The sequence below is a fragment of the Pholcus phalangioides genome, unplaced genomic scaffold (genome assembly GCF_987345545.1).
Source record: "Pholcus phalangioides strain wild (caught in Gottingen) unplaced genomic scaffold, Ppha-v1.0 ptg000007l_1, whole genome shotgun sequence".
Classification (NCBI taxonomy): domain Eukaryota; kingdom Metazoa; phylum Arthropoda; class Arachnida; order Araneae; family Pholcidae; genus Pholcus; species Pholcus phalangioides.
In genome coordinates, this window is record NW_028301600.1 from 54,698,436 (window position 1) to 54,711,986 (window position 13,551).

The following is a 13,551-nucleotide window of genomic DNA, read 5'->3' on the forward strand; positions in this document are numbered from 1 at the left end:
ACATTCACTGGATCACATACCCTCGGGAATTTGGAGAAACTCCTTAACTTTTTAATATTTATAATGTCATGGAAAAGGTATCGGAAATCAATAATCAATAGGTATCAATTTTTTTTCATTATTTCGGCGTCGGTATTTTTCGTCGTTAAAATTTTCTCCGATAGTTCGCTTACATTGTTTGAAACTGTCAAATCTGTTCTTTTCGCGTTATTTTTTAGTTCTATATCAAAAGAAATATTTTCATTATTTTCCCAAAAAAAAACACGTGTCTTATTTACTTTCATCACCTAGTTCTGTCTAAATACAGGGTGGTCAAAACTAAAAAGAATATTTCTAGTATTAATAGGTAAAAATTATTAGGCCTAACTGGTGTAAGAAATTAAGAGAATTTGCAGACTTGGTCGATTATCTCTAGAACTGCTGTACCGATTTTAATGAAATTCGATATGTACATACATTGATACAATACAAAACAAATAATCATTCAATAATTGTAATACACACGCATGATCGTGCGTAACACTCGTTGGGATCAGAAGGTATGAAACAGCGGTTGCAGAATAAACAAAAAAATGGGTTAATAGATGGGTTAATAGGGGGTATGGTCCCCTCTTACAGATATACAGGTCTCGCAGCGTGATTTCATACTTGAAATAAGGCAGTTTATCATTTCCTGTGGCAATTGGTCCCACTCGTTCAGCAACGCTGTTTTCATCCCCTGGATGGTTCCCGGAGGGGGATTGCGAGTTGCAATTGCCCTCCCCAGAGCGTCCCAGACATGCTCTATAGGGTTAAGGTCTGGAGATCTGGCTGGCCAATCCATCCGGCGAATATCCTCACTCTCTAGAAAATCGTCGAGCAGAAGAGCTCTATGTGGCCTCGCGTTTATCGTCCATTAAAATGAACTCAGGGCCAACTGCACCCCTGAAAAGGCGAACATAGGGCTCCAAGACCTCATCCCTATACCTCACACCAGTCACAGTGCCTCTTTCAAAGACATGGAGAGGTGTGCGGCCATCCAACATGATGCCTGCCCAGACCATTAAACCTCCTCCGCCATAATGGTCGATTTCGCGGACATTGGAGGGTAGGTAGCGGATCCCTGGTTCTCTCCATATGAACGTACGGCGAGAATCGGTACTTAGGCTGAACCGGGACTCATCAGTGAAGAGAACGGTCGCCCATTGATTCATACTCCAATCTCTATGCTCTCTGCACCATGATAAACGGATTCTCCTGTCCGTAGAAGTGAGCGGGACGCAAACAGCAGGTCTTCTTGCAAGCAACCCTCTCTCATGAAGTCTTTTGGAAACAGTCACCCTTGATACACGGGTTCCTGTGGCTGCATACAAGTCACGAGAGAGCTGAGAAGCTATAGCACTCCTGTTACGCCTCGCTATAATCGACAAATGGTGATCTTCTCTGGCCGTCGTGGCTCTTGGACGACGTTGCCCAGGCTTTCTCTCGATGGATCCGCTATCCTGGAACTGTTTCCATAAGTTACACACGACGCTGGGCGTTAAATTGAACTCTCTACAAATCTGGACTTGAGATTGGCCTGCTTATAGCCTCTCCACAATTCGCCACCTCATTCCGTCATCTAAACGTTGGTGGTTACTCATTTTTACTGTTACAATTTGAAATTAACCGATTGCTGCAAAATAACACCAAGAAATTCGCCGAGGTGTGCTAGCGAACGAAATGCATCTTAACTTACGTGCGCTTATAAAGCCTGTTTCTCTACTGGCTCCGCCTACACACACGTGCACGCTTACGTATTTGACGTATAAGATTTGCATTTTTGTCTAGAAGCAGTGGTTTTTTCATTCAGTTCAGTTCTTTTCATGAAATTCGATAAAATATGCAAATTCTCTTAATTTATTTCACCAGTGTATATAGAGTAGAATTCGATACACATACTTTTGAAATTATGAGGATTCGATTTTTATAAAAGTAAATAATTATTATAATGGTTGCGAAAGTCAACATCAGGGGTTTACATTATTGCGCTGAAATTCATTTTTACACTCGGAAATGCCAAATTATGCGAGTGTCAGTCCATTTACTTCACCAAACACCAACTCTGGCCATATTGCAATTTAATGTGCCATTAACGTGATGGATTGGAAATAAAGGCGTTGTCTACCAGTGGTCGCCTTAAGCCGTCAAGGAAAATATCTTATCTATATATATCCTCCCTTGGGTTTGAACCTGGGACCGTGACAGCAACCCTCATCATGGTAGACGAGCATCTTACCACCACGCCACTCGGGTTGTACCAGGCCACTGGCAACATCAAATTTGCCTACATAAACTTGTTTCGGTGTGGCGTAGTTCTGACACGACTCACTAGACAGTTGTGTAACCGTTGATTTACGTTGTGCTGTGTCGCATGATTACGCTTTGCTCTTGTAAAGGTTTAAAATCGAAATAATGATGGTGCATCTTTTACTTCTTTTAAACTGTGAGGGGGCCTACCGTGGGTCTTGTGACTAATGTGCTGTAACTAATTTACAAAAAAGAAGAAAAATTTCACGCTACAAACTTATCTCGCACTTACAAACAAACTTATCTCACACTTTCAATCTCCCGAAAGTAACCGAATCTTCACAATTACGATTAAAACGATGAAGAAAACTTATACGTTCTGAAAAATTAAATCTTGTTGCAATGGTCACAGTGGAAATTAAATGTCATAGTGACAAAGAATCTTGCAGGACTTGCACAATGTCTAGGCCATAGGTTTCTAAGTGGTGCTCCGCCTAATCCTAGGATTCCTCAATAGCTAGGGTTTCGCGGTATCAAAAGCTGTGAAAAATTTTATTGCTGTTGCAAAAAATATCTCTATTCGAGATCTCATTTCAAGATATTTAGGATAGACTGAGGTAAAGCATTGATAAAATATTGTAAGAGTATGCAAAAACGCTAAGTTACGTCATTGGAGAGGGGGCTATAGTCATCACAAATGGTATTCAACTGACCATGTAATATATGATTGGAAAATTATATTTGTTGGCGAATTTTCCAGGAAATTTGTATTTTATGTCTGTAAAATAATTTGCTAGGCCTTTGTTTCAATTAACCTATGAGGCCTAAATTAATTCTCGACAAAATTTTCAGCAACTAAAAGGTGAGATACATCGTTGGTTTTATTTTTCACAAGTTGTCATGTGTCACGCTACATCACTTCAATCAAAAAAGGTACTGTAAGGGATTAATTGATAAACATGAATTTTAGAACAGTTTGATACCGTCTGAATTCATTCATGTATGAGTTGGCAATAGCTGACAAGGTTGAAATGACTTATCCTTTGATACATACTAAAATTGCCTTCTGTGACAATAAAGTGCACTTTCTATCCGAAACATGCATACTAATTGATTTACACTGATTCTCAAGAATACTAAAACTACTTTTTTCGACAGTTTTTCCGAAATCGAAATGAATGGTCTGATGTTATATTTTTCATAAATAATAAAAATTAGTTCCTTGTATTTCCTGTTATAAGTCATATTATTATCGGCTGATTTAACAACTTCATCAACTTCCCCATATTGAGCAGTTTGACTTACGCTACTGAGTAATTTTTTGTAAATTATTACATTCCAATCATGGAAATATAATATGAATTTTAGAAAACTTATATATGACTTTCGATTTGAAATTTGTTTCATTTGATCGAGGCAACGGAAAAAAATGTAATAAAATGTGTATCAACTTTTCCAGGTCCCCTCATACCATAGTTGACTCCATCATGTTGACCCGCCCTGTACTTTATCCTGAAAATATAATTCACCTACTTCTATTTATATTATTTAATATACTAAAACAGTAAAACTCAATTAGTTGTGAGGGTTATTCAATTCGAGAAGGTGCACGTAAGTCTTTATAGTTGCCCTATAATATTAATCAAAAGTCTACTAACGTTACCGGAGAAATAACAATCAGCTAAAGAAGTTAATATGTCTTATATGCAAGTACAGAGTAGAAGTTCTCTTGAAAGCCTCGAGGAATAACGAATATGTGAAGAGTTGAAAAAAAATTACTTTCAAATGCAAATCAACCGTTTTTCCAATTAACTCTAACAATGATCTTTAGAGAAATGCTTAACAAATATAACGTTTCGATTTGAGAAGTCTTTAATTTGAAACGTTTTTGTATTCAGCTTGTGTGGTTTTCAATATGACAAATGTGGAAGCACAGATACAAAATGTGTTAGTATTTAACTAAAATGTTATTGATCAGTATTAAAATCAAGACATTATATACAAGGTATTTCAAAAAGAATCATTCGATTTGAAATGAATATATAACGAAAAATATTGAACATAGACACTTAAGATTAATTTTATATCACATTACTAATCAAAGTTTTTTACAAACCAAATTAAAGGTGCTCAATATGTCTGTTCACCTAGGGATGCACGGCATATGTCTATACGATAGTCAAATTCATCTCAAACTTTTACGAGCATGTTTGCATCCACTGCTGCTGTTATGCATATCTTCAGTTCGGCTAAAGTAGCTGGAAGGGGAGGCACATAAACGTAGTCTTTTAAAGTGTATAAACTTTTAAAGCACACTGTGAGCTCCGGCGATCTTAGAGGCCACTGATGTTTAACTGAATCGTCAGGTCCAGTACATCCATCGTATAGGAATGCGATTGTTCAAAAATTTTCGAACGTCCAAGCTCCAGTGTTGTGGTGCCCGTCCTGCTGGAAAATGGAGAAATTCGAATCGGTTTCTAAGTATGGGAAAAGCCAATCTTGACAACCACTGAAGTGGCGACCGAAGAAAAAGTGTTAGTGCTACCTGTTAGCAACTGCGTGAAACTCGAGATTTTCCACTTTCTACCTATATATTATTCATCCAAAACGAATTAAAAGCTGAATAGTTATGATTTTTTTAAATCGGATGGTTCTTTTTGGAACACTCTGTATGTTAAGGTAAATGTGATAAATCGGTTACTATATATAATATAATAGCCGGTTTTATATCACATTTATATAATAACCGGCTATTATGCATACTTATCAGTCGTCTAGGTAAGTTTGATAAATTTATCACTTTTATACTTTAAATTTATCACTTGACATATAAATACTTTTACCGGTGATTACGCATGGTAACCAAGTGGCGTTGATGAATTTGATGAATGTTTGAAATTTGTTGCCTTTATCTGTGATTATGCATAACACTTCAGTGTAATTGATGAATTTGATAAATATGAAAAAAATTCTAAAGAAGTCTAATACAAATACAAGGCCACAACAGACAAAATGACCAACGAGGTGGCTCAGAAAAATATGCCCATAACAAATATGGATGCCGTAATATATTTCTAAAAAACAGAAACCTGGTTAAAATGTAATTATAAAAACTAAAAACTATATATATATATATATATAGAAACTATAATATATATATATATATATATATATATAGTTTTTAGTTTTTATAATTACATTTTAACCAGGTTTCTGTTTTTTAGAAATATATTACGGCATCCATATTTGTTATGGGCATATTTTTCTGAGCCACCTCGTTGGTCATTTTGTCTGTTGTGGCCTTGTATTTGTATTAGACTTCTTTAGAATTTTTTTCATATTTATCAAATTCATCAATTACACTGAAGTGTTATGCATAATCACAGATAAAGGCAACAAATTTCAATATATGCATGATAAAATATTATACAATGCCCCACATGAAAAATAATTATGGTTGTCTTATTCTAAGTATGGATAGCTTCTCGATTTACCTCAACATGTTTATCGTGTTAATGTTTATCGTTTATCGTTAAACGTGTCAATTGTGTTAGAATTTACGACCACCGGGATAAGCTATTCCATTTATTAACAACCCTATTAGAGAAAAATGTGCGAAGTATGTGTAATGAATTTTGTCGGACCCTAATATAATGATAACAAATTTTACGATGGTACCCCGATGTAATGATACAATGCATGCATGAATTATCATGTACAGTATATTACAGCAGTTCTCAATCGGTGCTCCGCGGAGCACTTGGGGCTCCTTGTGCACTCTTCAGGGGTTCCGTGGCCACTCGAGGAAAATAAAAAAAACAGTAAAATTTAAAAAAATATTAATAAATATTTTTAAATAGTAAAAATAAATCAGTAACTTTGATGAATAATTAAAAAATTGGCCTGTGTGCGTGGCTCCCCCATAGAATTTTTTTTATTTAAAAGGGCTCCACGAGTAAAAAAAGGTTGAGAACACTGGTATATTATATAGTACGATATAGCCCGAAGTCATGTTTTCAAAAATCTAAAATTGAATCTGAGTCTCTCTTTGGAATCTAAACTTTTTATAAAAGAGAAAAAAGGTTCATTCTCATTTAACCCTTAAGCGGCATAGAAAGAATCCCTAAACCCCCTATAAAATGCCTTAACTTTTTTAGTGAAATATGCTTTCTTCCGATTTTCATCAAGTGCAAACTAAAGTGTATAGGAAAAATATGTATTGAAAAATCAACTTTACAAAATACTTGTCAATGTTAAAATAAGAGACTTTTTAAAAGGCGAGATATCTCGTCAATGTCACTTAAAGGGTTAACAAAGTTTATCTCCTATGTATGTTACCAGCTTTTTGAAAAACCATGCCTAGTAATGTCATTTCCTTCAAGTAAAAATTCTCGACTTGAATAATCTATTTTTTCGTATTTATAAATTTTGACCTTTACTGAAGATGCGTAGGCGTAGAGGAGTAGTGATGAGTTTTGAGTTGAAATGAGCAAATAATCGGTACAACAAATTAGATTTAAGAATCGATTCGAAATTATATTAAGTGCTTTATCTGGAAATATTTTACCGGATATTGTGGTCCATAAAATATTGGAGAAAGGATTTATCAAATGTTCGCTTTTTCAAATCTTTATCGCGTAGCATAATGTCTTACATGTCAGTGAAGTTCCATGAAACAAAGTTGCTCCAAAATCCAATTTCTTTTTGCCTAAGGAAATTTTCACTAATCAACGGTTCTAGTTGAGCAACTAATGCATAGAACGAAAATAATTAATGCTCTTAACGGGGCACTGGTAATAGGGGACCCTGGTTGATTAATTATAAGATAATTAAGAATAAATTATGTTTCGCAAATTGGATGCAACCGTGAATTTGTCACATGGGCTGTTCGACTGCCCTCATGAGCTACATATAATTTTAGAAATAACTTTTAATATTTCCATCACGACATCATTTAAGATCCCATAAATTAGATTGTTCCCCATTTAATTATCAAAATATCTCTGTAAGTTTTCGATGAAAGTCTTTCGAATTTGTTCTCACCGACATTATATATGTGAATGAGTAATTTCCTAATTATTCGTAAGGCTTAGAATTAACGTACATCAGCATTTCATGCAACAGTCACTAAGCTTTCCAATTTTCTGTTTACTTCAGGTAAACAAAAAGGGAATCAGCGCATATGATATGGCCTGCAATAGAAAAATAACAGGATATCGCACAGCGTTTGTTAGAGTAACAATAATTTAAACTTATAAAAAGTTAAATTCGTTTTTACAAAATAGTATGAATAAATCAAATTTTTCCTCTACTACAGCAATTTTTGAAATTATATTTTCCCCTCATGTAATATCCGATCAGATATAATATATTATCCTCGTCTTCAAGAAAAATTCATTCGTCAGAACTTTCAATTCAAATGTTGATGGTTATTTAGTTGACGTAATATATATTAAGCTCTACATTTTGTTAATAAAATATAAGATTGTATAACTATAGTTGATTTTAAGCAAGGAGCTTATAAAATGTGATGTCAAATGTTCTTTACTGCACACATAATTTACTGAAACAAACTCTGTTTACTTAAACTTATATTTCCTATTTCCATTTTGGTGCAATTTCCCATGTTTCTCTACGCATTACGAAGTGAACCACTTATGTATCACCACCTTGATAATTTATTGATGATGTGTTACGTTCTCATAGCTCAATTTTCGACAATTTCACACAAAACTATCAATAAGTGAGAATATATACAACCGAAGAAATAAATGTGGACCAAAGCAGAGGAGCTACGATTTAACATAGCGCAAATCAAACAATAAAGAATGGACAATAATTTCATTTACTTCACTGATTTATTCAACGGAATTATAAAAATGAGACATATCTCTCAAAAATTATAAGGCATCGATTATACGGATGAAAATGTCTTATCTGGATGAAAATTTCTTTCATAAATTCCTTCAAATTCGTAAATAATATAGTTTTTCGGGTATTGCTTCTCCACATTCTGTACGTTCGATTCAAAGAGGATGATTCGTTACATAAAACGCTGTTTGTTAGGTATATATTATTCCGGTTACTGAATTTGAATAGGAATACAATTGTTGGTGAAGCAGGCTATTTTGCAACCGTTTTGATATCTTAGACTAGAAGAAAACAGCAAACTTTGTTAATTTACTAATTGAACGTTTGCTTTGCAATCAGAGAAGAAACATCATATGCAATAGAAAGATATTTCTCCACGGTCAGCCGTTCATATTCGTAAAAAGTGTCATCACACCATTCAGCTAAGATTCTGTACACACGTCAAATATCGTCATAAATATGGGAAAACATAATTTTACGTAAATTTCAAAATCTGAGTACTATCTGGCAAAGCCAGCGTTAATAACACATGATATTAATCACATATGTGCAGTTAAAACAAATCTTATAATCAAATCAACTTAGCAAAGTATACAATACGAACACCAAATTCTTCAGGTCATTTTCCATTAATTATAATTAGGTAAACATCAGTATGGGAAAAATCTTTATTTACGTCTTTCATGAATTTTATTTTGATTTTCAGGACATATAGATCAAATTAAAAATCCAAACGATACTAAAAGCTATTTCGAATGAATCCTATCAACAATATCGAATATTCAGATTTCTAATGAAGTGAAATTCGATACAACGATACTCAATATAATAATAAATCCCTCTACAACGATATGTGTTTTTCAAATCTTGTTTGGAATCGCCTATAGTCTAATGTATCGAGAGGAGTATAGTAACTCCTCTCGATACAACGATATTCTTTACTACAATAAACCCCATTATAACGATATTTTGTTATATTTCGCTCGAAATGTCCTTCAATTTATTTTTAAACTCGTCACATATTTTAGTTCTTCTCAGGGCGTCTAATAATATCGTTATTTGGTACCACTTGATCATCGAAAGTTGAGGACGTTTTCGGTATCAGTACTTTAAAACGTCTTTACAGGAACAATACATCTAACTGAATTTTGTTTATCAGCAAATAATATTATTTTTTGCGGTAAATAAATACTCAAAGCACATTTTTTGGTGGTACTAACAATGAATTAGAGGAGATGCCAACAACAGCATAAATTTTATGGCAAGTGATGATAATGTTGCCTCTCGATATAATGATAATCCCCCTACAACGATACTTTTTCTTGGTCCTCAGAATATCGTAATATCGAGATTTCACTGTATAATAAATCTAAAAAAACTTTCAATGAAACTCAACATTCCAGAAATTTGAAAGCTTCTATCCATAATTAAAATGATAATCTATGTGTGAAACAAAACAAAGCAAGTGTAACAGCGTAATAGAGGAAAAAATAACCAACTCACTATTATATGAGTTGAAGCATCCGCATCCAGCGGAGAAAACTTCAGAGAACTTTCGTCACAACTTTTCACAAAGTCTTGTTCAGTGGAGAGTCAAAGTTCGAAGGAAACTCACGAGAGCGAAGTAAAGTGGCGGCTTTCCATGCTACCACACGATGACGGACTGGAGGCAACCAATCCGGGGCCTCACAGCAGACACAGTCCTGGAATAGTCCAGTTTCCTCGCGCAGGGCGCACAGGCAGCAAAACCGGAGACAACAAAAAAATAATAATAATAAAGATCCTCTCTCAGAGCGGTAAGAACTTATAGAAAGAGTTTAAGAAACTTTTATACGCGTTGTTGGTAAAGCTTGCTCCTTATGAAGAGAAAAACCATTTAGCGTTTTAAGCAAGAAAAACTTTGCTCAACACGAGGAAGTATAAGATGTTGTAGAGAAAAATCCATATTTTTCCGATTTTGCTTTTACCATAACTCGGGCAGATTACTTTCCCCCATTTTTGAGAGTCTATTAGGAAAAACTAGGAAATATGTAAAATAATTTTTGAAAATGATGTTGATTTATTTTAAGCTGATGTGAAAACAGGTCTATATTGCCATAACAATTATTTTTATCACAATTATTATTTTTTTAATATTTATGATTTTTTTTTTTAATTGGTCCAAAGCAACCCATTGAAGCGAGTTACTTTGCACAAATGTATGTATTAATTGTTTCTTAGCAAGACAATGTTTCGGGACACTATCGACATACTTAAAATTTATTGTGTTACTACATAGTACTACAGAAAACTGGCAGGAATCGAAATTTTTTTGGTCTCGAATGGAAAGAATGATGAAAATTCACAACAGTGCAACTCATCTCATTTTACCATATAAAAAAAAGCAACTGATATGATTGAAATTTGGTATTATTTTATTGAAAAAACAAGAGACAAGCAATATTCATTTTAAAGTAATAGGATTAATACTGAGCTGAATTAAGCCTAAAACGAAGCAAAAAAACTTCTTTGGGGTTGTTTTACAGGCCTTCTTGGGTGGTGCAAAGTAGCCCCAGTTTTTCTCAGAACATTATCTTCAAATCACTATCAAGCATATAATGAAAAATAATCTGTGAATTACCACTTCATAGGTTTTATTTAAAAGACAACTAGTTTCTACATATAAATTAGTTTCTCATTCATATACTATTTCACAGTTCAATGAAGAGTTGAAGACCTTTATCTCAAAAACAAAAAAAAAACATGTTAATCACTGGGGGCTTAAAGATTAATATATTATAGAATAATGAGGTATTAAATTATCTTGACACAATGGCTGTAAATTGCTTCATTACTTTACAGGAGTCAGTAACCAGAGAACTAAATGGAGAAGGTACCTGCATTGATCATGTTTTCTACAGATCTAATAAAAATACATTAAACAGTTCTCTGTATTTAAAACGCACATTACTGTTCACTATCCAATACTTGGTTACATTGATTTTCAAGATCAGAAGAGTATTAAAATAATTTAGAACACTTCAAAATAAAAGTTGATTATACCAAATTTGAAAAATTCGTTTCAAATGTGTCCTTTGAAGAAACCAAACAAAAATTTTAACGGTTTTCAGATATTATCTCGCTAAACTCTAACCTCTAGACTAAAATATAACAATGTAAATATATAAAAAAATGATTGGATGCTAAGAACTCGTATTAAAGATAAATATCAAAAGAAAAGTTATAAAAAACATAGGAAATACCCCACCACATAATTACATATAAAAATGAATATAGGAACTATGATAAAATGTTAAAATTTCAATTAAAAAAAGCTAAACAAGAATATTAGAAAAACAAATTTATCGAATGCAATAAAGAGAAACGAAAACAATGGAACACTGAATAAATACTTTTATACTCTAATATATAATGATAATAAACTCATAAACTTTTATACTCAATAACAGTAACAGAAAGATTATAGACCAAATCCATCATGATCCTAAAAATTTAGCAAATGACTAATAAGGAATTCATTGAAAGAAACTTGAATGTCAATACTATAGGACACACATGTCAACATGAAAGTAGATATAATATCGTAAACTCAATGGCAATTATGGATATTGATATACCTACTTTAAAAAAATTAAATGAATTAGATGATTTTAAAGCAAATGGCTACGATAACTTTTAACTCCGAAAATTATAAAAATAATTTCATTTTATCACATTGAAGTATTTTGAGTAGTATAGTAAATAGTAAATTTTGCATTCAAAAACAACAATTGGTTACAGCGAAAACAAACAGTACTCCAGCAAGGATCAAACATAAATTTTTGAAGTCCCAAAAAACAAATAAACACCTTTTTCAAAAATGTTTCCCGTTCACTGCTCCAAAAATAGTGAATTCATTTCAGTCGACAGTTCATACTCGTGGGAATAAATATGATGATTTCAGTATGCAAAAAGCGTACAAAATTATGAAAGTATATTTTAAGACTGTCTTCATAGAATGCAATAAAAATAATGGCGTCAATGGGAAATATTGGGAAAAATTAATTGCATCTAATCAAACATACATTTTTCACGCTGTCATGGTACAAAAAAGCGTATATTCTATAGGCTGAATATACGTTTAACCAAACGGATATGTATTTCTATGAGCATATACGTATTTATATGTGTATCTATGTGTATATTTAAATGAATAGTATCGTGAAACGAAAAGGTATGTTTATTCCATACACTCATTATTTATAGAAAAAAATATCATAATTCAACAACTTCAGATCTGATAATTCAAATTTTAAGTTTTGAAATATTCATATCTTATTAACATAACATACGGTTCTTCGAAAATGGCGGCAAAATATAATAATTTAATTCATAGGGCTGCTTGGAAGGACATTGTATCCCTTGGGGCCCAATATACGTATTATAAGTTCATGTCTTGTCCTTTCTGTGTGGTTTTTGTTTGGTCTTTGAAATGTATTTTGTGTTTGTTTTTGCAAGAATAATAATAATAATAAAATAAACAGAATTTACTTCTTAAGTAATTTTTTTGACGGCAAAATTCAACTTTTTCTTACCCCGCGTGTAGTAAATTCTAACACAATTGACACGTTCAAAAAGAAATACGATAAACATGTCGGGGTAAATCGAGAAGCTATCTATACTTAGAATAAGACAACCATAAATATATTTTATAATGTTTTATCATGAAAAATTGTTTATAGTTTTTGCAATTGCATTTTCAATTGGGGGTTGCTGTATTTTCAAAATATATGATACCCATATTTGTCATGGGCATCTTTTTCTCTGCCACCTCGTTGGACATTTTGCTTGTTGTGATTTAGTATTTGTATAAGTAAAGTTGATAGCAAAAGTTCGCAAATATTTTTCTTTCTCTCTATCGACGAAGCTCGTATTATTTGAACTTTCAGACTAATTACACGATTTTCATATACTGTTTTAATAAGTTAAAAGACAAAGGAAAACTAATTTCCATATACACGTTTTATAAAAAACAAACATTTAAATAGATTGGATGGCTTTATCATATATAGCAATTGATGATGCGACAACGCCAGAAACACAGATCTGTAGGATACGTCATCGTGTCTTATCCGTGGCACACACACACATTTCTACGTTTTTGTCTAACCTAATTTTTAACGTTTTTGATTAGGTAATTTTTTTTAGTTCCATAAGAAATATTGTCTAGTGGACAGATATGAAATCAACTAGTTAGCTGTTTTTGAGTGTTACATAAAACCTGACATGAGCATGCATTTTTCTTACGAATTAATTATTTGTTGCGTTAGGGATTTTTACAATGCCTCCCTTGTGTAAATCACTCTGTATAAAAATTATAAAAATAAATAATTCTAGTCGTTTTGAATTTATCACGAACGCATCATCTACTTT